This window comes from Heptranchias perlo, chromosome 12 (genome assembly GCF_035084215.1).
Source record: "Heptranchias perlo isolate sHepPer1 chromosome 12, sHepPer1.hap1, whole genome shotgun sequence".
In the NCBI taxonomy this organism is placed as follows: Eukaryota; Metazoa; Chordata; class Chondrichthyes; order Hexanchiformes; family Hexanchidae; genus Heptranchias; species Heptranchias perlo.
The window spans coordinates 68,188,200-68,216,029 of NC_090336.1; the positions used below are offsets into that span (position 1 = coordinate 68,188,200).

General features: G+C 49.4%; 12 non-coding genes and 11 pseudogenes across 12 annotated transcripts; 7 read left to right on the forward strand and 16 right to left on the reverse strand.

Annotated features, from left to right (window-relative positions):
• Nucleotides 1-804: 804 nt before the first annotated feature.
• On the reverse strand, nt 805-995 carry LOC137328283 (U2 spliceosomal RNA). The gene has a single exon (XR_010964764.1). It is a non-coding gene; the product is annotated as a U2 spliceosomal RNA (small nuclear RNA).
• A 2,259-nt stretch (nt 996-3,254) lies between these two features.
• LOC137330623 (U2 spliceosomal RNA) lies at nt 3,255-3,427 on the forward strand (annotated as a pseudogene).
• Nucleotides 3,428-4,896: 1,469 nt separating this feature from the next.
• Nucleotides 4,897-5,008, reverse strand: LOC137328974 (U2 spliceosomal RNA; annotated as a pseudogene).
• Nucleotides 5,009-5,820: 812 nt separating this feature from the next.
• On the reverse strand, nt 5,821-6,011 carry LOC137330736 (U2 spliceosomal RNA). Its single transcript, XR_010965161.1, has one exon. It is a non-coding gene; the product is annotated as a U2 spliceosomal RNA (small nuclear RNA).
• Nucleotides 6,012-7,068: 1,057 nt separating this feature from the next.
• LOC137330265 (U1 spliceosomal RNA) lies at nt 7,069-7,234 on the forward strand. Its single transcript, XR_010965024.1, has one exon. It is a non-coding gene; the product is annotated as a U1 spliceosomal RNA (small nuclear RNA).
• A 926-nt stretch (nt 7,235-8,160) lies between these two features.
• LOC137330371 (U2 spliceosomal RNA) lies at nt 8,161-8,289 on the reverse strand (annotated as a pseudogene).
• Nucleotides 8,290-9,133: 844 nt separating this feature from the next.
• LOC137328314 (U2 spliceosomal RNA) lies at nt 9,134-9,305 on the reverse strand (annotated as a pseudogene).
• A 630-nt stretch (nt 9,306-9,935) lies between these two features.
• LOC137330729 (U2 spliceosomal RNA) lies at nt 9,936-10,126 on the reverse strand. Its single transcript, XR_010965154.1, has one exon. It is a non-coding gene; the product is annotated as a U2 spliceosomal RNA (small nuclear RNA).
• A 1,057-nt stretch (nt 10,127-11,183) lies between these two features.
• Nucleotides 11,184-11,349, forward strand: LOC137330045 (U1 spliceosomal RNA). The gene has a single exon (XR_010965000.1). It is a non-coding gene; the product is annotated as a U1 spliceosomal RNA (small nuclear RNA).
• Nucleotides 11,350-12,265: 916 nt separating this feature from the next.
• On the reverse strand, nt 12,266-12,394 carry LOC137330372 (U2 spliceosomal RNA; annotated as a pseudogene).
• Nucleotides 12,395-13,238: 844 nt separating this feature from the next.
• Nucleotides 13,239-13,410, reverse strand: LOC137328315 (U2 spliceosomal RNA; annotated as a pseudogene).
• A 630-nt stretch (nt 13,411-14,040) lies between these two features.
• Nucleotides 14,041-14,231, reverse strand: LOC137330730 (U2 spliceosomal RNA). The gene has a single exon (XR_010965155.1). It is a non-coding gene; the product is annotated as a U2 spliceosomal RNA (small nuclear RNA).
• Nucleotides 14,232-15,288: 1,057 nt separating this feature from the next.
• LOC137330057 (U1 spliceosomal RNA) lies at nt 15,289-15,454 on the forward strand. Its single transcript, XR_010965002.1, has one exon. It is a non-coding gene; the product is annotated as a U1 spliceosomal RNA (small nuclear RNA).
• Nucleotides 15,455-16,370: 916 nt separating this feature from the next.
• LOC137330915 (U2 spliceosomal RNA) lies at nt 16,371-16,561 on the reverse strand. Its single transcript, XR_010965335.1, has one exon. It is a non-coding gene; the product is annotated as a U2 spliceosomal RNA (small nuclear RNA).
• Nucleotides 16,562-17,618: 1,057 nt separating this feature from the next.
• Nucleotides 17,619-17,784, forward strand: LOC137328851 (U1 spliceosomal RNA). The gene has a single exon (XR_010964863.1). It is a non-coding gene; the product is annotated as a U1 spliceosomal RNA (small nuclear RNA).
• Nucleotides 17,785-18,700: 916 nt separating this feature from the next.
• LOC137330458 (U2 spliceosomal RNA) lies at nt 18,701-18,829 on the reverse strand (annotated as a pseudogene).
• Nucleotides 18,830-19,673: 844 nt separating this feature from the next.
• LOC137328760 (U2 spliceosomal RNA) lies at nt 19,674-19,874 on the reverse strand. The gene has a single exon (XR_010964852.1). It is a non-coding gene; the product is annotated as a U2 spliceosomal RNA (small nuclear RNA).
• A 1,231-nt stretch (nt 19,875-21,105) lies between these two features.
• On the forward strand, nt 21,106-21,271 carry LOC137328863 (U1 spliceosomal RNA). The gene has a single exon (XR_010964864.1). It is a non-coding gene; the product is annotated as a U1 spliceosomal RNA (small nuclear RNA).
• Nucleotides 21,272-22,191: 920 nt separating this feature from the next.
• Nucleotides 22,192-22,320, reverse strand: LOC137330373 (U2 spliceosomal RNA; annotated as a pseudogene).
• Nucleotides 22,321-23,164: 844 nt separating this feature from the next.
• LOC137328864 (U2 spliceosomal RNA) lies at nt 23,165-23,370 on the reverse strand (annotated as a pseudogene).
• A 1,231-nt stretch (nt 23,371-24,601) lies between these two features.
• LOC137329965 (U1 spliceosomal RNA) lies at nt 24,602-24,767 on the forward strand. The gene has a single exon (XR_010964992.1). It is a non-coding gene; the product is annotated as a U1 spliceosomal RNA (small nuclear RNA).
• Nucleotides 24,768-25,704: 937 nt separating this feature from the next.
• On the reverse strand, nt 25,705-25,833 carry LOC137330374 (U2 spliceosomal RNA; annotated as a pseudogene).
• Nucleotides 25,834-26,677: 844 nt separating this feature from the next.
• LOC137328865 (U2 spliceosomal RNA) lies at nt 26,678-26,883 on the reverse strand (annotated as a pseudogene).
• Between the last annotated feature and the right edge of the window lie 947 nt (nt 26,884-27,830).

The window sequence follows — 27,830 nt, forward strand, 5'->3', positions numbered from 1 at the left end:
CCGCTCCTGCTCCATTCTTCCTCGGACTCTCTCTACTTCTTCAAAATGGTGTTGGGTGACTGAGCTTAGGTGTGAAGAGTGGCCGGCAGACTTTGAGCAAGAGAACATTTTTTGCCAGGACATCTAACCAAGATGAAAAGCCATCTCCGTAACACCCCCCTTCCCTTTGGCTGAGGTAACACGATCACAGCTTTTGCATTTTCGGGTGCTTAATCAACGGGCGCGCAGGATCTCAATGGAGCGCAGAATCGGTCCTGCAGCTGCCAAGTAAAGTCTGGGGTTTGCTAAGGCTGGTTCCCGGCAATAAGTCGTAGGAGACAGGCAGGGTGGCATGGGCAATAGACTGCAGCAGGCGTGGTGGGCAGGGCGGGGTGCATGTGCCCAACACCACCAACCCCCATCCACCCACCCACCCATCCTTTTCCAATGGAGGCGCCCGTGCCTGCAGTCGCACGGAAATCCAACAGGGGGCAACCTCCAGCTTAGCTGTCGAGCGGGAAACGTGGTGAGGCCTCACCCTGAAATATAGGCCAAGTCCCCATGGACAGATACGGGAAGAAAAACACAATGGTGGCTGCTTACCTTGCTGAGCAGGAGTGAAAGTGGCGTCAGTGGCGTTGGCAACATGGCACACCGGCCGGGCGAGGAACAACGCGTAGCGAGCAACAACCTACGAAGGAAAGGAGAGCATGGTCAAGCAGCTGTAAAAAGTTTTCCTTCTTTTATAACAATATTGACTACAGTAATAACATATGGTCCAAAAAAGAAACAAAATCTGCTTTTTGTTTTTCGAATCTCCCCGAAGGGAGCTGCACCGATCCTGGAAGCACTGCTATACCAGGTCGATGCGCGGAGTGGACGGAGCAAGCTCTCGTTCCATCTCTCTGTTCCAAAAATCAATTTAATATTCGGTCCCCAGATAGGGGAAGTATCAGATATTAAACTGATAAGAACAGAAACTACACTGGATCTGAGCAAAAAGGCCGAGAAGCGATAACTTCCTGAATGGATGTTTCCCATTTCACTGTCTGCGAAAAGTCTCTCAAAGTGGAAATGGCAACTCAAGCCCTCTGCTGGTGACACTGCTGCTACTGTAGGGAGCCATGTGTTCAGCCTCATGTATCTGTTTCCAGGGGATTGATGGTAACTCCCCTGGTGGTCTAGTGGTTAGGATGCAATATTTAAAACTCATTTGTCGTCCTGGGTTTGAACCCAGTCAGGGGATGATTTTCTGGTGCAGATTAATTGGCACCGTCAAGAAAATCTCTCATCCTGAGCGCAATGCTCCACCCAAACCAGTGCCTTTTACTCACCTTAACACTCAGTTTGGAGCACAGTTTAATCTCACAGCTTTCAATGTGGCCATTCACAGTGCACTCTCTCCAAACACACACACTGTCTGCTTGCTTTTTTAAAGTCAGCAACGTGAAGTTATTTCGCCTCTCAATTGTGGCAGTTTAAACGTTGCCAACCGTTAACGTTGTGTCTCTCGCTCTCTCTGTTTCGGGAAATGTCTGATTTGGAAACAATTAATTCTGGAACTGCCAGTTTAAAACTGCAGTAATTTTTCACACAACAACTGGAGTTAAATGCTGCAGATCAGGAGACCAAGTCTGTGGAAAGTGGCACGTCCCAATACACAGGCTTGCAGCTTCCTGAAAAGTGACCTGAGACTGACGTCTTTCCCTCCAAGGTAAAACTGCAAGAGGGAAAAGGAAGAAAGGGAGTGGCACTCATCCAGACCAGGAGAAAACAAAAAACACCCCAGTTGCAATATATCAGCATTCTGAGTAATAATCCAGGCTCCAAAAATCTGTTCAGCATTTTTAATATCTGGGCGCACCGTTCCCAGAGACAGTGCAAGAGCAACACAGGAGGCACGTTCAAATGCACCAGCAGCCCAAACAAATAATCCAGCAACTAATCTGTAACTCCTGCATGATCCCTTTAAATACCGCTGGTGGCGGGGGATGTGGGGGGTCTTTCATGCCCTTTAAGTTATGTTCAGCTGTGCGAGGTTGAGACAGTGCTTTGGATGGAGTGTGGAGTTCCAAAATAGAAGCAGTCCCTTTAAATCAGTGTCGTACAAATGAGTTACTGCCCCCGGGGTGCAATCGGAAAGCCGAGGCCAGTCGCTCCAAAATACAGCACAGCTCAGCCAGCATCTCCTTAGCAACCGCTGCCAGTGAATGATTATAATCACAAAAAGAATAGAGGTGGGAATGTCTGCAGCTTCCTCTGCAGTTTGTCAAGCAGTTATCTTAAAGTGTTTACACCATTGTTGTTTGGGCAATTGCTCGAGATGAGATTTCTTTTGAATCTTTTCCCTTCCTTCTTAAAGATTATTTTCTTCAAAATTTTAGAATTTTTCAACCCCAACCCACAGTTGTTCACAAGCTAAACTTGGGAACAAAACTCCATCCGTGCACAGCACAGTGACTGCCAGCCTGTGCTGATTTCCTCTCTCCTTTCTTTTTATCGTCATTTCAAACTACAATCAGTCCGTGTGCGGCTGCCAAGGTAAATGGCGAGGGAGGGCAGAAGGAAACCACCATGCAGGGGTGTGACGTGACGCTCGAGGAAGGGAACAGGCTTATCCTAGCTGCTCGAAAAGTGAAAACTATCCATACTGTCAAAAAGTCTGTCACAAAACTTTTGACTTGAAATACAAAATAGTGAGCTTACCTGAGCGTGTGTCACAGCCTTTGCCCTCTTACCCCTTTATCTCTCCCAGCTGGTCTCCTTTTTTTTGCCCTTTCAGTGTTACGTCCTGGTTTCTTGTGCTTACTGTAGCTTCCAGACTCCTCCTGGCAATACGCTTAGCCGGCCTCTACTTGTGAGTGCTCTGTGACAGATCAGCGCTCTGTATTCTTTCTGCCATCAGTCGTGGTTTCTAAAGGAGAAACATTTAACTCGTTCAATCATCTCTTGCCTGCGTAAAATCCAGGTAGAACCTAAAATGCTGCTGTTTCATCCGCTCCCAGCACTGTGTGTCTTGTCTTTTCCTCAGTTTGGGTGTGAGTGGGTATTGTTGTCTCCAGCCCTCCTGCTGACACAGACAGGTTTCAGGTACAGAGATGGGCCAACACCATGACCCCTCCCCCGACTCCAGCCCATTAAACAAAAGCAGACATCAGGCCCATTAACCGAGCAGAAATAAATGGTCAGAGAACTAAATCTGGCTTCACAATGGGCCACAAAAAAATCTTAAGAAGGGGGGCAGACAGATCAGAGCAGGAGGGAGTTTACAAATTATAATTTCTTGGCTTTTGGTTAAGATCAAGTGTAACATTCTTAACAAATTACCATGTGATGTCCCCTATCTGGGAGCCAAATATTAAATTTTGCAACACAGAGATGGAATAAGGACTTGCTCCACCATTGCAGGGGCTGCAGGAAAGTTTCACTCTCCCCCCGCCCTCCTTCAGGGGAAACCTCGAAGTAACAGATCGACTATTGAATTCTTAGACCGAGATGCCTTTGAGTAGCTCACAATTATGGAGTCACTCACACCCTCTCTTCTCTCTCCAGCTCCTTCTTTGCTCGTGATCAATAATTAAGCATTTTTTCAATGTCAATTTATATTTTATTTCATAAAATTTACGGATACACACAGTTCAATGTAAAAAGAGAAATGAAATTTCAAGCAATACAGTTCAAACCAATACAACAATAACAACTTGCATTTATATTGGGCCTTTAATGGAGTGAAACTTCCCAAGGTGCTTCACAGGAGCGATTATCAAACAAAATTTGACACCAAGGCACAGAAGGAAGTATATGGACAGGTGACCAAAAGCTTGGTCAAAGTGGTAGGTTTTAAGGAGTGTTTTAAAGGAGGCGAGAGAGGTAGAGAGGCAGAGAGGTTTAGGGAGGGAATTCCAGAGCTTAGGGCCGAGGCAACTGAAGGCACGGTCACCAATGATGACATTTGGCCGAACGTCTTGTCGCCAGAACTGACCAACAGGGCCCGGGATGTAGCCTGAATGGCAGTGAGAATGGGAGGGGAGAGATTAAGGGAGGAAATGAGGGCAGTGAACTCAGAGGAGAGAGAGCATGATGAGTTGAGATGGACGTTGAAATCATCAAGGATGAGAAGTCGCTCGGTGCAGAGGCTGAGGGAGGAAATAAGTGAAGATATCTCAGTGAGAAACTTTGTGTGGGACTTGGGTGGGCGGTAGAGAATGAGGATTTTAAAGGAGAGGCAATTAAATGCAGATCGTACACACTACGATCCCGTTATTACAATTGAAGTCACAATACAAATCTTCTAATACATTCTGTACAATACAAGGTGGGGTGGCCTTCCACGGTGCCTTTCCCCGTAGAGCTTTTGCGTAGGTCGCACCTCGCCTCAGTGCGTCCCGCAGCACGTACTCCTGGATCTTGGAATGTGCCACTCGGCAACACTCAATCCTGGACAGCTCCTTCAGCTGGAAGACCAGCAGGTCTCGGGTGGACCAAAGGGCCTTCTTCACCGACATGATGGTCTTCCAGCAGCAGTTGATATCTGCCTCTGTGTGCGTCCCGGGGATCAGCCCGTAGAGCACAGCGTCCTGTGTTATCGGACTGTTTGGGATGAACCGGGACATAGAGAACAGAGAAACATGGAAAATAGGAGCAAGAGTAGGCCATTGAAAATGATCATAGCTGATCGTCTAACTCAGGACCCTGTTCCCGCTTTTTCCCCATATCCCTTGATCCCTTTAGCATTAAGAAATATATCTATCTCCTTCTTGAATACATCCAATGACTTGGCCTCCACTGCCTTCTGTGGCAGAGAATTCCACAGGTTCACCACACTCTGAGTGAAGAAATGTCTCCTCCTCTCGGTTCTAAATGGCATACCCCGTATCCTGAGAGTGTGACCCCTGGTTCTGGACTCCCCAGCCATCGGGAACATCCTCCCTGCACCTAATATTTGGTCCCCAGAGAGGGGACGTATCAGATATTAAACTGATAAGAACAGAAACTACACTTGATCTGAGCCAAAAGGCCGAGAAGCGATAACCGGTAAACTCCCGCTCCTGCTCCATTCTTCCTCGGACTCTCTCTTCTTCTTCAAAATGGTGTTCGGTGACTGAGCTTAGGTGTGAAGAGTGGCCGGCAGACTTTGAGCAAGAGAACATTTTTTGCCAGGACATCGAACCAAGATGAAAAGCCATCTCCGTAACACCCCCCTTCCCTTTGGCTGAGGTAACACGATCACAGCTTTTGCATTTTCGGGTGCTTAATCAACGGGCGCGCAGGATCTCAATGGAGCGCAGAATCGGTCCTGCAGCTGCCAAGTAAAGTCTGGGGTTTGCTAAGGCTGGTTCCCGGCAATAAGTCGTAGGAGACAGGCAGGGTGGCATGGGAATAGACTGCAGCAGGCGTGGCGGGCAGGGCGGGGTGCATGTGCCCAACACCACCAACCCCCATCCACCCACCCATCCTTTTCCAATAGAGGCGGCCGTGCCTGCAGTCGCACGGAAATCCAACAGGGGGCAACCTCCAGCTTAGCTGTCGAGCGGGAAACGTGGTGAGGCCTCACCCTGAAATATAGGCCAAGTCCCCATGGACAGATACGGGAAGAAAAACACAATGGTGGCTGCTTACCTTGCTGGGCAGGAGTGAAAGTGGCGTCAGCGGCGTTGGCAACATGGCGCAACGGCCGGGCGAGGAACAACACGGAGCGAGCATCAACCTCCGAAGGAAAGGAGAGCATGGTCAAGCAGCTGTAAAAAGTTTTCCTTCTTTTATAACAATATTGACTACAGTAATAACATATGGTCCAAAAAAGAAACAAAATCTGTTTTTTGTTTTTCGAACCTCCCCGAGGGGAGCTGCACCGATCCTGGAAGCACTGCGATACCAGGTCGATGCGCGGAGTGGACGGAGCAAGCTCTCGTTCCATCTCCCTGTTCCAAAAATCAATTTAATATTTGGTCCCCAGATAGGGGACATATCAGATATTAAACTGATAAGAACAGAAACTACACTGGATCTTAGCCAAAAGGCCGAGAAGCGATAACGCGCTCGATGCGAATTGATCTCCGCTCCTGTTTTCCCTCCCTCTTTGGTCTCTGGCTGGCTGTGTCTAAAGCAGTCTAGAAGCACTGCCGTTCTCTCCCACTCTGGCCACATTTTTGCCACCGTTTCTAATTGCAACAGTGGATCAGTTTAAAGAAGTTGCCGTTTTTTCCTTTCTTGCTAGGATTGCTTGACAGATTGGTAAATTTGCCAGTCGGCCACCGATCAGATGGGAGAAGGTGGTGTCTCAACGGACCTCCGTCAGTCAGTCTCAGTCACTAACTCACTGCCGTGGAAGGAAACCGCTTTAAAGAAAACTAGTGACGTGACGTGACGTGTCTCACAGCGAGTGAGTGAGATTGCAACGGCCAATTGAGAAAGAGGTGAGGTGCTGACAATCAGCAGCTCGTGTTTAAACGTTCATTCCACAGCAGGCAAGACCAATCAAAAGAAAATACTGCAGATGCTGGCTCGGCTGGCTGGGCTGGCTGGCTGGGCTGGCTGGAAATGGGAAATAAAAACACAAGGCGTGTTAAAGGCTGGTTAAACTGTCGAAAGAAACAAGGCGTTAATGTTTCAGAAGTGCCTATTGAAAGATGTCTCTCAAGCTGCTCCCTGACTGGGCCCTGTCCATTGTCACGTTAATCCCAGGGCGGGGCGGGACTGCTTTGACCAGGAGACCTGTTTTCTGGGACGCAGGTGTGACATTCCAGGGAGTGCACCTGCTTTGTGCTGATTCGAAACTACCACGACAACGGCAACTTGCAGTTCTATATTACCACGACAACGCGCGTGTATATATTGCTACAGCAACAACTGGAGGCGGGACATTTCCCTTGAAGGGCGACATGCAAACAACCATCGCCGGCACCGCATCGCTGCAGTATTTTCTCCCAGAGTGTATCATCGGATATACGGTACGATATTTGAGCGGAATTAATCTCTCAGAGCATCAGCACGTTGCGAGCGAAGGGACGTTTTGATTCTTGAAACCTGCCCTTGCAATCGTAAAAGGTAGCGAATGCTGTCTAGTGGCAGTGTGTGGCGACCCAAGGCATACTTACCTGGCAGGGGAGAATCTGTGATCCCGAAGGCGGATCTCCCAGGACGAGGCTAGCCCATTGCACTTGGGGTGTGCGCTGACGCCTGCGATGTCCCCAAATGCGGGATACTCGACTGCAAAATTTGTGGTAGTGGGGGACTGCGTTCGCGCTCTACCCTGCATCGAAACGAAAAGTTAGATTGTCGACCCCGCGGTCCACCAATCGGATGGGTGACGGTGTTGTGTGTGTGTGTGTGTGTGTGTACGTATGTCAGTCAGTCTCTCACTCAGAGCTGCTGTGGAAGGAAACCTTTTTAAAAAGAACTTGCATATCGAAAGAAAGATGTGTCTCAAGCTGCCGGGGCCCTGTCCATTGTCACGTTAATGGCTGGACTGCTTTGACCAGGAGACCTGTTTCCTGGGTCGGAGGTGTGAGATTCCAGGGGACCTGCTTTGTGCTGATTTCCAATGGCCGTCCCTCCCTCCCTCCCCCCAGGCCTTCCTTCTGAACACCTTTGGCGTTTTATCGAGGACCAGAAGCCTGCCTGTGAAAGGGAAGGATCAGCCGGTCGGCCCCCTGCTGGTCGCTGCTGCTCGTGGAGCAGGCGTGCGTGTCCTCAGCCTCTCGGACAGGTTCCTCAGGCGGTTCCCAGGTGGCCCAGTGGTCGAGGACGCAACCTTTTAAATCGTTGAGACCCGGGTTCCAATCCCGGTCGGGGGGATGATTTTCTGGTGCAGATTAATTGGCACCACTCAAAGAAAGTCTCCCCTCCTGAGCGCAATGCTCCACCCTCACCACCACTGCCTTTTCCTCACCGAGACAAACAGACAGTCCGTCCAGTCCAGGAGCGCAGTTTTCATTTGTACTCAGACCCTGCTTGTTTAAAGTTAAGTTATTTTGCAGTTTGAATTATAATCGCTGCCTGCGTGCGAGCGAGCGAGCGAGTGAGCGAGCGAACGAGCGGCACTCAGCCCAGGAGAAGAAAAGAATACCACTGAGCTGAGAAAGTAAGTGCAATATATCAGCTTTATTCTCAGTCATAATACGTACACACGGACAGAGACGCTGGGAAAGAGCTGTTTTTCCTTTTGAATATCTCCCCACAGGGAGGTGCACCGTTGCCAGAGACACTGCAATACTGGGTCGATGCGTGGAGTGGACGGAGCCAAGCCCCTATTCCATCTCCCTGTTGCAAAATTCAATTTAATATTCGGTCCCAAAGCCGAGAAGCGATAACCTCCTGAATAGACGTTTGCCATTTGACTGAGTGTGAAAAGACTGAGTGTCAAAGTGGAAATGGCAACTCAAGCCCTCTGCTGGTGACACTGCTGCTACTGTAGGGAGCCATGTGTTCAGCCTTCTGTATATGTTTGCAGGGGATTGAGGGCAACTCCCCTGATGGTCCAGTGGTTAGGACGCAACATTTAAAACTCGTTGACACCCGGGTTCGAATCCCGGTCAGGGGATGATTTTCTGGTGCAGATTAATTGGCACCGTTCAAGAAAATCTCCCATCCTGAGCGCAATGCTCCACCCAAACCAGTGCCTTTTACTCACCTTAACACTCAGTTAGCAGCACAGTTTGATCTCACAGCTTCCAATGTGGCCATTCACAGTGCACTCCCTCCAAACACACACGCACTGTCTGCTCGCATTTTTAAAGTCAGCAACGTGAAGTTATTTCGCCTCTCGCTTGTGGCAGTTTAAACGTTAACATTGTGTCTCTCTCGCGCTCTCTGTTTCGGGAAATGTCTGACTTGGAAACAATTAATTCTGGAACTGCCAGTTTAAAACTGCAGTAATTTTTCACACAACAACTGGAGTTAAATGTTTCAGGTCAGGAGACCAAGTCTGTGGAAGGTGGCACGTCCCAATACACAGGCTTGCAGCTTCCTGAAAAGTGACCTGAGACTGACGTCTTTCCCTCCAAGGTAAAACTGCAAGAGGGAAAAGGAAGAAAGGGAGTGGCACTCATCCATCCCAGGAGTAAACAAAAAAACCACAGTTGCAATATCTCAGCATTCTGAGTAATAATACAGGCTCCAAAAATCCGTTCAGCATTTTGAATATCTCCCCACAGGGAGGTGCACCGTTGCCAGAGACACTGTAATACTGGGTCGATGCGTGGAGTGGACGGAGCAAGCTCTTGTTCCATCTCCCTGTTCCAAAAATCAATTTAATATTTGGTCCCCAGATAGGGGACATATCAGATATTAAACTGATAAGAACAGATATTTTTTTCAAAAAATATACTTTCTTCATAAAATTTGCAGCAGTACATACAATACAGTTGTGATATCACATTCCAAACGTACACAATACAGATTATACAATTTGCAGGTTACATCAAGTACAGTTCAACCAACACATTGGACATAATTACAGTTCATGACACTCTAGGGTGTCTCATTGCATCATACTCAACACAGATTATTGCTTACAGATTCATTTCAGGTCCATTTCAGATTCATTACAGTAACATCCACCCACCCATCCTTTTCCAATAGAGGCGGCCGTGCCTGCAGTTGCACGGAAATCCAACAGGGGGCAACCTCCAGCTTAGCTGTCGAGCGGGAAACGTGGTGAGGCCTCACCCTGAAATATAGGCCAAGTCCCCATGGACAGATACGGGAAGAAAAACACAATGGTGGCTGCTTACCTTGCTGAGCAGGAGTGAAAGTGGCGTCAGCGGCGTTGGCAACATGGCGCACCGGCCGGGCGAGAAACAACGCGTAGCGAGCAACAACCTACGAAGGAAAGGAGAGCATGGTCAAGCAGCTGTAAAAAGTTTTCCTTCTTTTATAACAATATTGACTACAGTAATAACATATGGTCCAAAAAAGAAACAAAATCTGTTTTTTGTTTTTCGAATCTCCCCGAAGGGAGCTGCACCGATCCTGGAAGCACTGCTGTACCAGGTCGATGCGTGGAGTGGACGGAGCAAGCTCTTGTTCCATCTCCCTGTTCCAAAAATCAATTTAATATTTGGTCCCCAGATAGGGGACATATCAGATATTAAACTGATAAGAACAGAAACTACACTGGATCTTAGCCAAAAGGCCGAGAAGCGATAACGCGCTCGATGCGAATTGATCTCCGCTCCTGTTTTCCCTCCCTCTTTGGTCTCTGGCTGGCTGTGTCTAAAGCAGTCTAGAAGCACTGCCGTTCTCTCCCACTCTGGCCACATTTTTGCCACCGTTTCTAATTGCAACAGTGGATCAGTTTAAAGAAGTTGCCGTTTTTTCCTTTCTTGCTAGGATTGCTTGACAGATTGGTAAATTTGCCAGTCGGCCACCGATCAGATGGGAGAAGGTGGCGTCTCAACGGACCTCCGTCAGTCAGTCTCAGTCACTAACTCACTGCCGTGGAAGGAAACCGCTTTAAAGAAAACTAGTGACGTGACGTGACGTGTCTCACAGCGAGTGAGTGAGATTGCAACGGCCAATTGAGAAAGAGGTGAGGTGCTGAGAATCAGCAGCTCGTGTTTAAACGTTCATTCCACAGCAGGCAAGACCAATCAAAAGAAAATACTGCAGATGCTGGCTCGGCTGGCTGGGCTGGCTGGCTGGGCTGGCTGGAAATGGGAAATAAAAACACAAGGCGTGTTAAAGGCTGGTTAAACTGTCGAAAGAAACAAGGCGTTAATGTTTCAGAAGTGCCTATTGAAAGGTGTCTCTCAAGCTGCTCCCTGACTGGGCCCTGTCCATTGTCACGTTAATCCCAGGGCGGGGCGGGACTGCTTTGACCAGGAGACCTGTTTTCTGGGACGCAGGTGTGACATTCCAGGGAGTGCACCTGCTTTGTGCTGATTCGAAACGACCACGACAACGGCAACTTGCAGTTCTATATTACCACGACAACGCGCGTGTATATATTGCTACAGCAACAACTGGAGGCGGGACATTTCCCTTGAAGGGCGACATGCAAACAACCATCGCCGGCACCGCATCGCTGCAGTATTTTCTCCCAGAGTGTATCATCGGATATACGGTACGATATTTGAGCGGAATTAATCTCTCAGAGCATCAGCACGTTGCGAGCGAAGGGACGTTTTGATTCTTAAAACCTGCCCTTGCAATCGTAAAAGGTAGCGAATGCTGTCTAGTGGCAGTGTGTGGCGACCCAAGGCATACTTACCTGGCAGGGGAGAATCTGTGATCCCGAAGGCGGATCTCCCAGGACGAGGCTAGCCCATTGCACTTGGGGTGTGCGCTGACGCCTGCGATGTCCCCAAATGCGGGATACTTGACTGCAAAATTTGTGGTAGTGGGGGACTGCGTTCGCGCTCTCCCCTGCATCGAAACGAAAAGTTAGATTGTCGACCCCGCGGTCCACCAATCGGATGGGTGACGGTGTTGTGTGTGTGTGTACGTATGTCAGTCAGTCTCTCACTCAGAGCTGCTGTGGAAGGAAACCTTTTTAAAAAGAACTTGCATATCGAAAGAAAGATGTGTCTCAAGCTGCCGGGGCCCTGTCCATTGTCACGTTAATGGCTGGACTGCTTTGACCAGGAGACCTGTTTCCTGGGTCGGAGGTGTGAGATTCCAGGGGACCTGCTTTGTGCTGATTTCCAATGGCCGTCCCTCCCTCCCTCCCCCCAGGCCTTCCTTCTGAACACCTTTGGCGTTTTATCGAGGACCAGAAGCCTGCCTGTGAAAGGGAAGGATCAGCCGGTCGGCCCCCTGCTGGTCGCTGCTGCTCGTGGAGCAGGCGTGCGTGTCCTCAGCCTCTCGGACAGGTTCCTCAGGCGGTTCCCAGGTGGCCCAGTGGTCGAGGACGCAACCTTTTAAATCGTTGAGACCCGGGTTCCAATCCCGGTCGGGGGGATGATTTTCTGGTGCAGATTAATTGGCACCACTCAAAGAAAGTCTCCCCTCCTGAGCGCAATGCTCCACCCTCACCACCACTGCCTTTTCCTCACCGAGACAAACAGACAGTCCGTCCAGTCCAGGAGCGCAGTTTTCATTTGTACTCAGACCCTGCTTGTTTAAAGTTAAGTTATTTTGCAGTTTGAATTATAATCGCTGCCTGCGTGCGAGCGAGCGAGCGAGTGAGCGAGCGAACGAGCGGCACTCAGCCCAGGAGAAGAAAAGAATACCACTGAGCTGAGAAAGTAAGTGCAATATATCAGCTTTATTCTCAGTCATAATACGTACACACGGACAGAGACGCTGGGAAAGAGCTGTTTTTCCTTTTGAATATCTCCCCACAGGGAGGTGCACCGTTGCCAGAGACACTGCAATACTGGGTCGATGCGTGGAGTGGACGGAGCCAAGCCCCTATTCCATCTCCCTGTTGCAAAATTCAATTTAATATTCGGTCCCAAAGCCGAGAAGCGATAACCTCCTGAATAGACGTTTGCCATTTGACTGAGTGTGAAAAGACTGAGTGTCAAAGTGGAAATGGCAACTCAAGCCCTCTGCTGGTGACACTGCTGCTACTGTAGGGAGCCATGTGTTCAGCCTTCTGTATATGTTTGCAGGGGATTGAGGGCAACTCCCCTGATGGTCCAGTGGTTAGGACGCAACATTTAAAACTCGTTGACACCCGGGTTCGAATCCCGGTCAGGGGATGATTTTCTGGTGCAGATTAATTGGCACCGTTCAAGAAAATCTCCCATCCTGAGCGCAATGCTCCACCCAAACCAGTGCCTTTTACTCACCTTAACACTCAGTTAGCAGCACAGTTTGATCTCACAGCTTCCAATGTGGCCATTCACAGTGCACTCCCTCCAAACACACACGCACTGTCTGCTCGCATTTTTAAAGTCAGCAACGTGAAGTTATTTCGCCTCTCGCTTGTGGCAGTTTAAACGTTAACATTGTGTCTCTCTCGCGCTCTCTGTTTCGGGAAATGTCTGACTTGGAAACAATTAATTCTGGAACTGCCAGTTTAAAACTGCAGTAATTTTTCACACAACAACTGGAGTTAAATGTTTCAGGTCAGGAGACCAAGTCTGTGGAAGGTGGCACGTCCCAATACACAGGCTTGCAGCTTCCTGAAAAGTGACCTGAGACTGACGTCTTTCCCTCCAAGGTAAAACTGCAAGAGGGAAAAGGAAGAAAGGGAGTGGCACTCATCCATCCCAGGAGTAAACAAAAAAACCACAGTTGCAATATCTCAGCATTCTGAGTAATAATACAGGCTCCAAAAATCCGTTCAGCATTTTGAATATCTCCCCACAGGGAGGTGCACCGTTGCCAGAGACACTGTAATACTGGGTCGATGCGTGGAGTGGACGGAGCAAGCTCTTGTTCCATCTCCCTGTTCCAAAAATCAATTTAATATTTGGTCCCCAGATAGGGGACATATCAGATATTAAACTGATAAGAACAGATATTTTTTTCAAAAAATATACTTTCTTCATAAAATTTGCAGCAGTACATACAATACAGTTGTGATATCACATTCCAAACGTACACAATACAGATTATACAATTTGCAGGTTACATCAAGTACAGTTCAACCAACACATTGGACATAATTACAGTTCATGACACTCTAGGGTGTCTCATTGCATCATACTCAACACAGATTATTGCTTACAGATTCATTTCAGGTCCATTTCAGATTCATTACAGTAACATCCACCCACCCATCCTTTTCCAATAGAGGCGGCCGTGCCTGCAGTTGCACGGAAATCCAACAGGGGGCAACCTCCAGCTTAGCTGTCGAGCGGGAAACGTGGTGAGGCCTCACCCTGAAATATAGGCCAAGTCCCCATGGACAGATACGGGAAGAAAAACACAATGGTGGCTGCTTACCTTGCTGAGCAGGAGTGAAAGTGGCGTCAGCGGCGTTGGCAACATGGCGCACCGGCCGGGCGAGAAACAACGCGTAGCGAGCAACAACCTACGAAGGAAAGGAGAGCATGGTCAAGCAGCTGTAAAAAGTTTTCCTTCTTTTATAACAATATTGACTACAGTAATAACATATGGTCCAAAAAAGAAACAAAATCTGTTTTTTGTTTTTCGAATCTCCCCGAAGGGAGCTGCACCGATCCTGGAAGCACTGCTGTACCAGGTCGATGCGTGGAGTGGACGGAGCAAGCTCTTGTTCCATCTCCCTGTTCCAAAAATCAATTTAATATTTGGTCCCCAGATAGGGGACATATCAGATATTAAACTGATAAGAACAGAAACTACACTGGATCTTAGCCAAAAGGCCGAGAAGCGATAACGCGCTCGATGCGAATTGATCTCCGCTCCTGTTTTCCCTCCCTCTTTGGTCTCTGGCTGGCTGTGTCTAAAGCAGTCTAGAAGCACTGCCGTTCTCTCCCACTCTGGCCACATTTTTGCCACCGTTTCTAATTGCAACAGTGGATCAGTTTAAAGAAGTTGCCGTTTTTTCCTTTCTTGCTAGGATTGCTTGACAGATTGGTAAATTTGCCAGTCGGCCACCGATCAGATGGGAGAAGGTGGCGTCTCAACGGACCTCCGTCAGTCAGTCTCAGTCACTAACTCACTGCCGTGGAAGGAAACCGCTTTAAAGAAAACTAGTGACGTGACGTGACGTGTCTCACAGCGAGTGAGTGAGATTGCAACGGCCAATTGAGAAAGAGGTGAGGTGCTGAGAATCAGCAGCTCGTGTTTAAACGTTCATTCCACAGCAGGCAAGACCAATCAAAAGAAAATACTGCAGATGCTGGCTCGGCTGGCTGGGCTGGCTGGCTGGGCTGGCTGGAAATGGGAAATAAAAACACAAGGCGTGTTAAAGGCTGGTTAAACTGTCGAAAGAAACAAGGCGTTAATGTTTCAGAAGTGCCTATTGAAAGGTGTCTCTCAAGCTGCTCCCTGACTGGGCCCTGTCCATTGTCACGTTAATCCCAGGGCGGGGCGGGACTGCTTTGACCAGGAGACCTGTTTTCTGGGACGCAGGTGTGACATTCCAGGGAGTGCACCTGCTTTGTGCTGATTCGAAACGACCACGACAACGGCAACTTGCAGTTCTATATTACCACGACAACGCGCGTGTATATATTGCTACAGCAACAACTGGAGGCGGGACATTTCCCTTGAAGGGCGACATGCAAACAACCATCGCCGGCACCGCATCGCTGCAGTATTTTCTCCCAGAGTGTATCATCGGATATACGGTACGATATTTGAGCGGAATTAATCTCTCAGAGCATCAGCACGTTGCGAGCGAAGGGACGTTTTGATTCTTAAAACCTGCCCTTGCAATCGTAAAAGGTAGCGAATGCTGTCTAGTGGCAGTGTGTGGCGACCCAAGGCATACTTACCTGGCAGGGGAGAATCTGTGATCCCGAAGGCGGATCTCCCAGGACGAGGCTAGCCCATTGCACTTGGGGTGTGCGCTGACGCCTGCGATGTCCCCAAATGCGGGATACTTGACTGCAAAATTTGTGGTAGTGGGGGACTGCGTTCGCGCTCTCCCCTGCATCGAAACGAAAAGTTAGATTGTCGACCCCGCGGTCCACCAATCGGATGGGTGACGGTGTTGTGTGTGTGTGTACGTATGTCAGTCAGTCTCTCACTCAGAGCTGCTGTGGAAGGAAACCTTTTTAAAAAGAACTTGCATATCGAAAGAAAGATGTGTCTCAAGCTGCCGGGGCCCTGTCCATTGTCACGTTAATGGCTGGACTGCTTTGACCAGGAGACCTGTTTCCTGGGTCGGAGGTGTGAGATTCCAGGGGACCTGCTTTGTGCTGATTTCCAATGGCCGTCCCTCCCTCCCTCCCCCCAGGCCTTCCTTCTGAACACCTTTGTCGTTTTATCGAGGGCCAGAAGCCTGCCTGTGAAAGGGAAGGATCAGCCGGTCGGCCCCCTGCTGGTCGCTGCTGCTCGTGGAGCAGGCGTGCGTGTCCTCAGCCTCTCGGACAGGTTCCTCAGGCGGTTCCCAGGTGGCCCAGTGGTCGAGGACGCAACCTTTTAAATCGTTGAGACCCGGGTTCCAATCCCGGTCGGGGGGATGATTTTCTGGTGCAGATTAATTGGCACCACTCAAAGAAAGTCTCCCCTCCTGAGCGCAATGCTCCACCCTCACCACCACTGCCTTTTCCTCACCGAGACAAACAGACAGTCCGTCCAGTCCAGGAGCGCAGTTTTCATTTGTACTCAGACCCTGCTTGTTTAAAGTTAAGTTATTTTGCAGTTTGAATTATAATCGCTGCCTGCGTGCGAGCGAGCGAGCGAGTGAGCGAGCGAACGAGCGGCACTCAGCCCAGGAGAAGAAAAGAATACCACTGAGCTGAGAAAGTAAGTGCAATATATCAGCTTTATTCTCAGTCATAATACGTACACACGGACAGAGACGCTGGGAAAGAGCTGTTTTTCCTTTTGAATATCTCCCCACAGGGAGGTGCACCGTTGCCAGAGACACTGTAATACTGGGTCGATGCGTGGAGTGGACGGAGCAAGCTCTTGTTCCATCTCCCTGTTCCAAAAATCAATTTAATATTTGGTCCCCAGATAGGGGACATATCAGATATTAAACTGATAAGAACAGAAACTACACTGGATCTTAGCCAAAAGGCCGAGAAGCGATAACGCGCTCGATGCGAATTGATCTCCGCTCCTGTTTTCCCTCCCTCTTTGGTCTCTGGCTGGCTGTGTCTAAAGCAGTCTAGAAGCACTGCCGTTCTCTCCCACTCTGGCCACATTTTTGCCACCGTTTCTAATTGCAACAGTGGATCAGTTTAAAGAAGTTGCCGTTTTTTCCTTTCTTGCTAGGATTGCTTGACAGATTGGTAAATTTGCCAGTCGGCCACCGATCAGATGGGAGAAGGTGGTGTCTCAACGGACCTCCGTCAGTCAGTCTCAGTCACTAACTCACTGCCGTGGAAGGAAACCGCTTTAAAGAAAACTAGTGACGTGACGTGACGTGTCTCACAGCGAGTGAGTGAGATTGCAAGGGCCAATTGAGAAAGAGGTGAGGTGCTGACAATCAGCAGCTCGTGTTTAAACGTTCATTCCACAGCAGGCAAGACCAATCAAAAGAAAATACTGCAGATGCTGGCTCGGCTGGCTGGGCTGGCTGGCTGGGCTGGCTGGAAATGGGAAATAAAAACACAAGGCGTGTTAAAGGCTGGTTAAACTGTCGAAAGAAACAAGGCGTTAATGTTTCAGAAGTGCCTATTGAAAGATGTCTCTCAAGCTGCTCCCTGACTGGGCCCTGTCCATTGTCACGTTAATCCCAGGGCGGGGCGGGACTGCTTTGACCAGGAGACCTGTTTTCTGGGACGCAGGTGTGACATTCCAGGGAGTGCACCTGCTTTGTGCTGATTCGAAACTACCACGACAACGGCAACTTGCAGTTCTATATTACCACGACAACGCGCGTGTATATATTGCTACAGCAACAACTGGAGGCGGGACATTTCCCTTGAAGGGCGACATGCAAACAACCATCGCCGGCACCGCATCGCTGCAGTATTTTCTCCCAGAGTGTATCATCGGATATACGGTACGATATTTGAGCGGAATTAATCTCTCAGAGCATCAGCACGTTGCGAGCGAAGGGACGTTTTGATTCTTAAAACCTGCCCTTGCAATCGTAAAAGGTAGCGAATGCTGTCTAGTGGCAGTGTGTGGCGACCCAAGGCATACTTACCTGGCAGGGGAGAATCTGTGATCCCGAAGGCGGATCTCCCAGGACGAGGCTAGCCCATTGCACTTGGGGTGTGCGCTGACGCCTGCGATGTCCCCAAATGCGGGATACTCGACTGCAAAATTTGTGGTAGTGGGGGACTGCGTTCGCGCTCTCCCCTGCATCGAAACGAAAAGTTAGATTGTCGACCCCGCGGTCCACCAATCGGATGGGTGACGGTGTTGTGTGTGTGTGTGTGCGTGTACGTATGTCAGTCAGTCTCTCACTCAGAGCTGCTGTGGAAGGAAACCTTTTTAAAAAGAACTTGCATATCGAAAGAAAGATGTGTCTCAAGCTGCCGGGGCCCTGTCCATTGTCACGTTAATGGCTGGACTGCTTTGACCAGGAGACCTGTTTCCTGGGTCGGAGGTGTGAGATTCCAGGGGACCTGCTTTGTGCTGATTTCCAATGGCCGTCCCTCCCTCCCTCCCCCCAGGCCTTCCTTCTGAACACCTTTGTCGTTTTATCGAGGGCCAGAAGCCTGCCTGTGAAAGGGAAGGATCAGCCGGTCGGCCCCCTGCTGGTCGCTGCTGCTCGTGGAGCAGGCGTGCGTGTCCTCAGCCTCTCGGACAGGTTCCTCAGGCGGTTCCCAGGTGGCCCAGTGGTCGAGGACGCAACCTTTTAAATCGTTGAGACCCGGGTTCCAATCCCGGTCGGGGGGATGATTTTCTGGTGCAGATTAATTGGCACCACTCAAAGAAAGTCTCCCCTCCTGAGCGCAATGCTCCACCCTCACCACCACTGCCTTTTCCTCACCGAGACAAACAGACAGTCCGTCCAGTCCAGGAGCGCAGTTTTCATTTGTACTCAGACCCTGCTTGTTTAAAGTTAAGTTATTTTGCAGTTTGAATTATAATCGCTGCCTGCGTGCGAGCGAGCGAGCGAGCGAACGAGCGGCACTCAGCCCAGGAGAAGAAAAGAATAGCACTGAGCTGAGAAAGTAAGTGCAATATATCAGCTTTATTCTCAGTCATAATACGTACACACGGACAGAGACGCTGGGAAAGAGCTGTTTTTCCTTTTGAATATCTCCCCACAGGGAGGTGCACCGTTGCCAGAGACACTGCAATACTGGGTCGATGCGTGGAGTGGACGGAGCCAAGCCCCTATTCCATCTCCCTGTTGCAAAATTCAATTTAATATTCGGTCCCGAAGCCGAGAAGCGATAACCTCCTGAATAGACGTTTGCCATTTGACTGAGTGTGAAAAGACTGAGTGTCAAAGTGGAAATGGCAACTCAAGCCCTCTGCTGGTGACACTGCTGCTACTGTAGGGAGCCATGTGTTCAGCCTTCTGTATATGTTTGCAGGGGATTGAGGGCAACTCCCCTGATGGTCTAGTGGTTAGGACGCAACATTTAAAACTCGTTGACACCCGGGTTCGAATCCCGGTCAGGGGATGATTTTCTGGTGCAGATTAATTGGCACCGTTCAAGAAAATCTCCCATCCTGAGCGCAATGCTCCACCCAAACCAGTGCCTTTTACTCACCTTAACACTCAGTTAGCAGCACAGTTTGATCTCACAGCTTCCAATGTGGCCATTCACAGTGCACTCCCTCCAAACACACACGCACTGTCTGCTCGCATTTTTAAAGTCAGCAACGTGAAGTTATTTCGCCTCTCGCTTGTGGCAGTTTAAACGTTAACATTGTGTCTCTCTCGCGCTCTCTGTTTCGGGAAATGTCTGACTTGGAAACAATTAATTCTGGAACTGCCAGTTTAAAACTGCAGTAATTTTTCACACAACAACTGGAGTTAAATGTTTCAGGTCAGGAGACCAAGTCTGTGGAAGGTGGCACGTCCCAATACACAGGCTTGCAGCTTCCTGAAAAGTGACCTGAGACTGACGTCTTTCCCTCCAAGGTAAAACTGCAAGAGGGAAAAGGAAGAAAGGGAGTGGCACTCATCCATCCCAGGAGTAAACAAGAAAACCACAGTTGCAATATCTCAGCATTCTGAGTAATAATACAGGCTCCAAAAATCCGTTCAGCATTTTGAATATCTCCCCACAGGGAGGTGCACCGTTGCCAGAGACACTGTAATACTGGGTCGATGCGTGGAGTGGACGGAGCAAGCTCTTGTTCCATCTCCCTGTTCCAAAAATCAATTTAATATTTGGTCCCCAGATAGGGGACATATCAGATATTAAACTGATAAGAACAGAAACTTTTTTTTTTTCTGACACTCTGGGGTGCCTTATTGCCTTACAGATTCATTCCAGATTCCTTGCAGTGACATTACATCAAGCCAAAGCTCTACAAGCCAAAGCTCTACACTCTGCCCGAGGGGATTTCTCCCTGACTGCATCCCCCCGGCATACAATGGCAGGAAGGCTCCAAATGGTTGCCTTCCCCCACTTGACCACTTGATCTTCGCCAAAAGGCCGAGAAGCGATAACGCGCTCGATGCGAATTGATCTCCGCTCCTGTTTTCCCTCCCTCTTTGGTCTCTGGCTGACTGTGTCTAAAGCAGTCTGGAAGCACTGCCGTTCTCTCCCACTCTGGGCACATTTTTGCCACCGTTTCTAATTGCAACAGTGGATCAGTTTAAAGAAGTTGCCGTTTTTTCCTTTCTTGCTAGGATTGCTTGACAGATTGGTAAATTTGCCAGTCGGCCACCGATCAGATGGGAGAAGGTGGCGTCTCAACGGACCTCCGTCAGTCAGTCTCAGTCACTAACTCACTGCCGTGGAAGGAAACCGCTTTAAAGAAAACTAGTGACGTGACGTGACGTGTCTCACAGCGAGTGAGTGAGATTGCAACGGCCAATTGAGAAAGAGGTGAGGTGCTGACAATCAGCAGCTCGTGTTTAAACGTTCATTCCACAGCAGGCAAGACCAATCAAAAGAAAATACTGCAGATGCTGGCTGGGCTGGCTGGGCTGGCTGGCTGGAAATGGGAAATAAAAACACAAGACGTGTTAAAGGCTGGTTAAACTGTCGAAAGAAACAAGGCGTTAATGTTTCAGAAGTGCCTATTGAAAGATGTCTCTCAAGCTGCTCCCTGACTGGGCCCTGTCCATTGTCACGTTAATCCCAGGGCGGGGCGGGACTGCTTTGACCAGGAGACCTGTTTTCTGGGACGCAGGTGTGACATTCCAGGGAGTGCACCTGCTTTGTGCTGATTCGAAACGACCACGACAACGGCAACTTGCAGTTCTATATTACCACGACAACGCGCGTGTATATATTGCTACAGCAACAACTGGAGGCGGGACATTTCCCTTGAAGGGCGACATGCAAACAACCATCGCCGGCACCGCATCGCTGCAGTATTTTCTCCCAGAGTGTATCATCGGATATACGGTACGATATTTGAGCGGAATTAATCTCTCAGAGCATCAGCACGTTGCGAGCGAAGGGACGTTTTGATTCTTAAAACCTGCCCTTGCAATCGTAAAAGGTAGCGAATGCTGTCTAGTGGCAGTGTGTGGCGACACAAGGCATACTTACCTGGCAGGGGAGAATCTGTGATCCCGAAGGCGGATCTCCCAGGACGAGGCTAGCCCATTGCACTTGGGGTGTGCGCTGACGCCTGCGATGTCCCCAAATGCGGGATACTCGACTGCAAAATTTGTGGTAGTGGGGGACTGCGTTCGCGCTCTCCCCTGCATCGAAACGAAAAGTTAGATTGTCGACCCCGCGGTCCACCAATCGGATGGGTGACGGTGTTGTGTGTGTGTGTGTGTGTGTGTGTACGTATGTCAGTCAGTCTCTCACTCAGAGCTGCTGTGGAAGGAAACCTTTTTAAAAAGAACTTGCATATCGAAAGAAAGATGTGTCTCAAGCTGCCGGGGCCCTGTCCATTGTCACGTTAATGGCTGGACTGCTTTGACCAGGAGACCTGTTTCCTGGGTCGGAGGTGTGAGATTCCAGGGGACCTGCTTTGTGCTGATTTCCAATGGCCGTCCCTCCCTCCCTCCCCCCAGGCCTTCCTTCTGAACACCTTTGGCGTTTTATCGAGGGCCAGAAGCCTGCCTGTGAAAGGGAAGGATCAGCCGGTCGGCCCCCTGCTGGTCGCTGCTGCTCGTGGAGCAGGCGTGCGTGTCCTCAGCCTCTCGGACAGGTTCCTCAGGCGGTTCCCAGGTGGCCCAGTGGTCGAGGACGCAACCTTTTAAATCGTTGAGACCCGGGTTCCAATCCCGGTCGGGGGGATGATTTTCTGGTGCAGATTAATTGGCACCACTCAAAGAAAGTCTCCCCTCCTGAGCGCAATGCTCCACCCTCACCACCACTGCCTTTTCCTCACCGAGACAAACAGACAGTCCGTCCAGTCCAGGAGCGCAGTTTTCATTTGTACTCAGACCCTGCTTGTTTAAAGTTAAGTTATTTTGCAGTTTGAATTATAATCGCTGCCTGCGTGCGAGCGAGCGAGCGAGCGAACGAGCGGCACTCAGCCCAGGAGAAGAAAAGAATACCACTGAGCTGAGAAAGTAAGTGCAATATATCAGCTTTATTCTCAGTCATAATACGTACACACGGACAGAGACGCTGGGAAAGAGCTGTTTTTCCTTTTGAATATCTCCCCACAGGGAGGTGCACCGTTGCCAGAGACACTGCAATACTGGGTCGATGCGTGGAGTGGACGGAGCCAAGCCCCTATTCCATCTCCCTGTTGCAAAATTCAATTTAATATTCGGTCCCAAAGCCGAGAAGCGATAACCTCCTGAATAGACGTTTGCCATTTGACTGAGTGTGAAAAGACTGAGTGTCAAAGTGGAAATGGCAACTCAAGCCCTCTGCTGGTGACACTGCTGCTACTGTAGGGAGCCATGTGTTCAGCCTTCTGTATATGTTTGCAGGGGATTGAGGGCAACTCCCCTGATGGTCTAGTGGTTAGGACGCAACATTTAAAACTCGTTGACACCCGGGTTCGAATCCCGGTCAGGGGATGATTTTCTGGTGCAGATTAATTGGCACCGTTCAAGAAAATCTCCCATCCTGAGCGCAATGCTCCACCCAAACCAGTGCCTTTTACTCACCTTAACACTCAGTTAGCAGCACAGTTTGATCTCACAGCTTCCAATGTGGCCATTCACAGTGCACTCCCTCCAAACACACACGCACTGTCTGCTCGCATTTTTAAAGTCAGCAACGTGAAGTTATTTCGCCTCTCGCTTGTGGCAGTTTAAACGTTAACATTGTGTCTCTCTCGCGCTCTCTGTTTCGGGAAATGTCTGACTTGGAAACAATTAATTCTGGAACTGCCAGTTTAAAACTGCAGTAATTTTTCACACAACAACTGGAGTTAAATGTTTCAGGTCAGGAGACCAAGTCTGTGGAAGGTGGCACGTCCCAATACACAGGCTTGCAGCTTCCTGAAAAGTGACCTGAGACTGACGTCTTTCCCTCCAAGGTAAAACTGCAAGAGGGAAAAGGAAGAAAGGGAGTGGCACTCATCCATCCCAGGAGTAAACAAGAAAACCACAGTTGCAATATCTCAGCATTCTGAGTAATAATACAGGCTCCAAAAATCCGTTCAGCATTTTGAATATCTCCCCACAGGGAGGTGCACCGTTGCCAGAGACACTGTAATACTGGGTCGATGCGTGGAGTGGACGGAGCAAGCTCTTGTTCCATCTCCCTGTTCCAAAAATCAATTTAATATTTGGTCCCCAGATAGGGGACATATCAGATATTAAACTGATAAGAACAGAAACTTTTTTTTTTTTTTTTCTGACACTCTGGGGTGCCTTATTGCCTTACAGATTCATTCCAGATTCCTTGCAGTGACATTACATCAAGCCAAAGCTCTACAAGCCAAAGCTCTACACTCTGCCCGAGGGGATTTCTCCCTGACTGCATCCCCCCGGCATACAATGGCAGGAAGGCTCCAAACGGTTGCCTTCCCCCACTTGACCACTTGATCTTCGCCAAAAGGCCGAGAAGCGATAACGCGCTCGATGCGAATTGATCTCCGCTCCTGTTTTCCCTCCCTCTTTGGTCTCTGGCTGACTGTGTCTAAAGCAGTCTAGAAGCACTGCCGTTCTCTCCCACTCTGGCCACATTTTTGCCACCGTTTCTAATTGCAACAGTGGATCAGTTTAAAGAAGTTGCCGTTTTTTCCTTTCTTGCTAGGATTGCTTGACAGATTGGTAAATTTGCCAGTCGGCCACCGATCAGATGGGAGAAGGTGGTGTCTCAACGGACCTCCGTCAGTCAGTCTCAGTCACTAACTCACTGCCGTGGAAGGAAACCGCTTTAAAGAAAACTAGTGACGTGACGTGACGTGTCTCACAGCGAGTGAGTGAGATTGCAACGGCCAATTGAGAAAGAGGTGAGGTGCTGACAATCAGCAGCTCGTGTTTAAACGTTCATTCCACAGCAGGCAAGACCAATCAAAAGAAAATACTGCAGATGCTGGCTGGGCTGGCTGGGCTGGCTGGCTGGAAATGGGAAATAAAAACACAAGACGTGTTAAAGGCTGGTTAAACTGTCGAAAGAAACAAGGCGTTAATGTTTCAGAAGTGCCTATTGAAAGATGTCTCTCAAGCTGCTCCCTGACTGGGCCCTGTCCATTGTCACGTTAATCCCAGGGCGGGGCGGGACTGCTTTGACCAGGAGACCTGTTTTCTGGGACGCAGGTGTGACATTCCAGGGAGTGCACCTGCTTTGTGCTGATTCGAAACTACCACGACAACGGCAACTTGCAGTTCTATATTACCACGACAACGCGCGTGTATATATTGCTACAGCAACAACTGGAGGCGGGACATTTCCCTTGAAGGGCGACATGCAAACAACCATCGCCGGCACCGCATCGCTGCAGTATTTTCTCCCAGAGTGTATCATCGGATATACGGTACGATATTTGAGCGGAATTAATCTCTCAGAGCATCAGCACGTTGCGAGCGAAGGGACGTTTTGATTCTTAAAACCTGCCCTTGCAATCGTAAAAGGTAGCGAATGCTGTCTAGTGGCAGTGTGTGGCGACACAAGGCATACTTACCTGGCAGGGGAGAATCTGTGATCCCGAAGGCGGATCTCCCAGGACGAGGCTAGCCCATTGCACTTGGGGTGTGCGCTGACGCCTACGATGTCCCCAAATGCGGGATACTCGACTGCAAAATTTGTGGTAGTGGGGGACTGCGTTCGCGCTCTCCCCTGCATCGAAACGAAAAGTTAGATTGTCGACCCCGCGGTCCACCAATCGGATGGGTGACGGTGTTGTGTGTGTGTGTGTGTGTGTGTGTGTGTGTGTGTACGTATGTCAGTCAGTCTCTCACTCAGAGCTGCTGTGGAAGGAAACCTTTTTAAAAAGAACTTGCATATCGAAAGAAAGATGTGTCTCAAGCTGCCGGGGCCCTGTCCATTGTCACGTTAATGGCTGGACTGCTTTGACCAGGAGACCTGTTTCCTGGGTCGGAGGTGTGAGATTCCAGGGGACCTGCTTTGTGCTGATTTCCAATGGCCGTCCCTCCCTCCCTCCCCCCAGGCCTTCCTTCTGAACACCTTTGTCGTTTTATCGAGGGCCAGAAGCCTGCCTGTGAAAGGGAAGGATCAGCCGGTCGGCCCCCTGCTGGTCGCTGCTGCTCGTGGAGCAGGCGTGCGTGTCCTCAGCCTCTCGGACAGGTTCCTCAGGCGGTTGAGGCAGCTCCCCCAGGTGGCCCAGTGGTCGAGGACGCAACCTTTTAAATCGCTGAGACCCGGGTTCCAATCCCGGTCGGGGGGATGATTTTCTGGTGCAGATTAATTGGCACCACTCAAAGAAAGTCTCCCCTCCTGAGCGCAATGCTCCACCCTCACCACCACTGCCTTTTCCTCACCGAGACAAACAGACAGTCCGTCCAGTCCAGGAGCGCAGTTTTCATTTGTACTCAGACCCTGCTTGTTTAAAGTTAAGTTATTTTGCAGTTTGAATTATAATCGCTGCCTGCGTGCGAGCGAGCGAGCGAACGAGCGGCACTCAGCCCAGGAGAAGAAAAGAATAGCACTGAGCTGAGAAAGTAAGTGCAATATATCAGCTTTATTCTCAGTCATAATACGTACACACGGACAGAGACGCTGGGAAAGAGCTGTTTTTCCTTTTGAATATCTCCCCACAGGGAGGTGCACCGTTGCCAGAGACACTGCAATACTGGGTCGATGCGTGGAGTGGACGGAGCCAAGCCCCTATTCCATCTCCCTGTTGCAAAATTCAATTTAATATTCGGTCCCAAAGCCGAGAAGCGATAACCTCCTGAATAGACGTTTGCCATTTGACTGAGTGTGAAAAGACTGAGTGTCAAAGTGGAAATGGCAACTCAAGCCCTCTGCTGGTGACACTGCTGCTACTGTAGGGAGCCATGTGTTCAGCCTTCTGTATATGTTTGCAGGGGATTGAGGGCAACTCCCCTGATGGTCTAGTGGTTAGGACGCAACATTTAAAACTCGTTGACACCCGGGTTCGAATCCCGGTCAGGGGATGATTTTCTGGTGCAGATTAATTGGCACCGTTCAAGAAAATCTCCCATCCTGAGCGCAATGCTCCACCCAAACCAGTGCCTTTTACTCACCTTAACACTCAGTTAGCAGCACAGTTTGATCTCACAGCTTCCAATGTGGCCATTCACAGTGCACTCCCTCCAAACACACACGCACTGTCTGCTCGCATTTTTAAAGTCAGCAACGTGAAGTTATTTCGCCTCTCGCTTGTGGCAGTTTAAACGTTAACATTGTGTCTCTCTCGCGCTCTCTGTTTCGGGAAATGTCTCACTTGGAAACAATTAATTCTGGAACTGCCAGTTTAAAACTGCAGTAATTTTTCACACAACAACTGGAGTTAAATGTTTCAGGTCAGGAGACCAAGTCTGTGGAAGGTGGCACGTCCCAATACACAGGCTTGCAGCTTCCTGAAAAGTGACCTGAGACTGACGTCTTTCCCTCCAAGGTAAAACTGCAAGAGGGAAAAGGAAGAAAGGGAGTGGCACTCATCCATCCCAGGAGTAAACAAGAAAACCACAGTTGCAATATCTCAGCATTCTGAGTAATAATACAGGCTCCAAAAATCCGTTCAGCATTTTGAATATCTCCCCACAGGGAGGTGCACCGTTGCCAGAGACACTGTAATACTGGGTCGATGCGTGGAGTGGACGGAGCAAGCTCTTGTTCCATCTCCCTGTTCCAAAAATCAATTTAATATTTGGTCCCCAGATAGGGGACATATCAGATATTAAACTGATAAGAACAGAAACTTTTTTTTTTTTTTTTCTGACACTCTGGGGTGCCTTATTGCCTTACAGATTCATTCCAGATTCCTTGCAGTGACATTACATCAAGCCAAAGCTCTACAAGCCAAAGCTCTACACTCTGCCCGAGGGGATTTCTCCCTGACTGCATCCCCCCGGCATACAATGGCAGGAAGGCTCCAAATGGTTGCCTTCCCCCACTTGACCACTTGATCTTCGCCAAAAGGCCGAGAAGCGATAACGCGCTCGATGCGAATTGATCTCCGCTCCTGTTTTCCCTCCCTCTTTGGTCTCTGGCTGACTGTGTCTAAAGCAGTCTAGAAGCACTGCCGTTCTCTCCCACTCTGGCCACATTTTTGCCACCGTTTCTAATTGCAACAGTGGATCAGTTTAAAGAAGTTGCCGTTTTTTCCTTTCTTGCTACGATTGCTTGACAGATTGGTAAATTTGCCAGTCGGCCACCGATCAGATGGGAGAAGGTGGTGTCTCAACGGACCTCCGTCAGTCAGTCTCAGTCACTAACTCACTGCCGTGGAAGGAAACCGCTTTAAAGAAAACTAGTGACGTGACGTGACGTGTCTCACAGCGAGTGAGTGAGATTGCAACGGCCAATTGAGAAAGAGGTGAGGTGCTGACAATCAGCAGCTCGTGTTTAAACGTTCATTCCACAGCAGGCAAGACCAATCAAAAGAAAATACTGCAGATGCTGGCTCGGCTGGCTGGGCTGGCTGGCTGGAAATGGGAAATAAATACACAAGACGTGTTAAAGGCTGGTTAAACTGTCGAAAGAAACAAGGCGTTAATGTTTCAGAAGTGCCTATTGAAAGATGTCTCTCAAGCTGCTCCCTGACTGGGCCCTGTCCATTGTCACGTTAATCCCAGGGCGGGGCGGGACTGCTTTGACCAGGAGACCTGTTTTCTGGGACGCAGGTGTGACATTCCAGGGAGTGCACCTGCTTTGTGCTGATTCGAAACGACCACGACAACGGCAACTTGCAGTTCT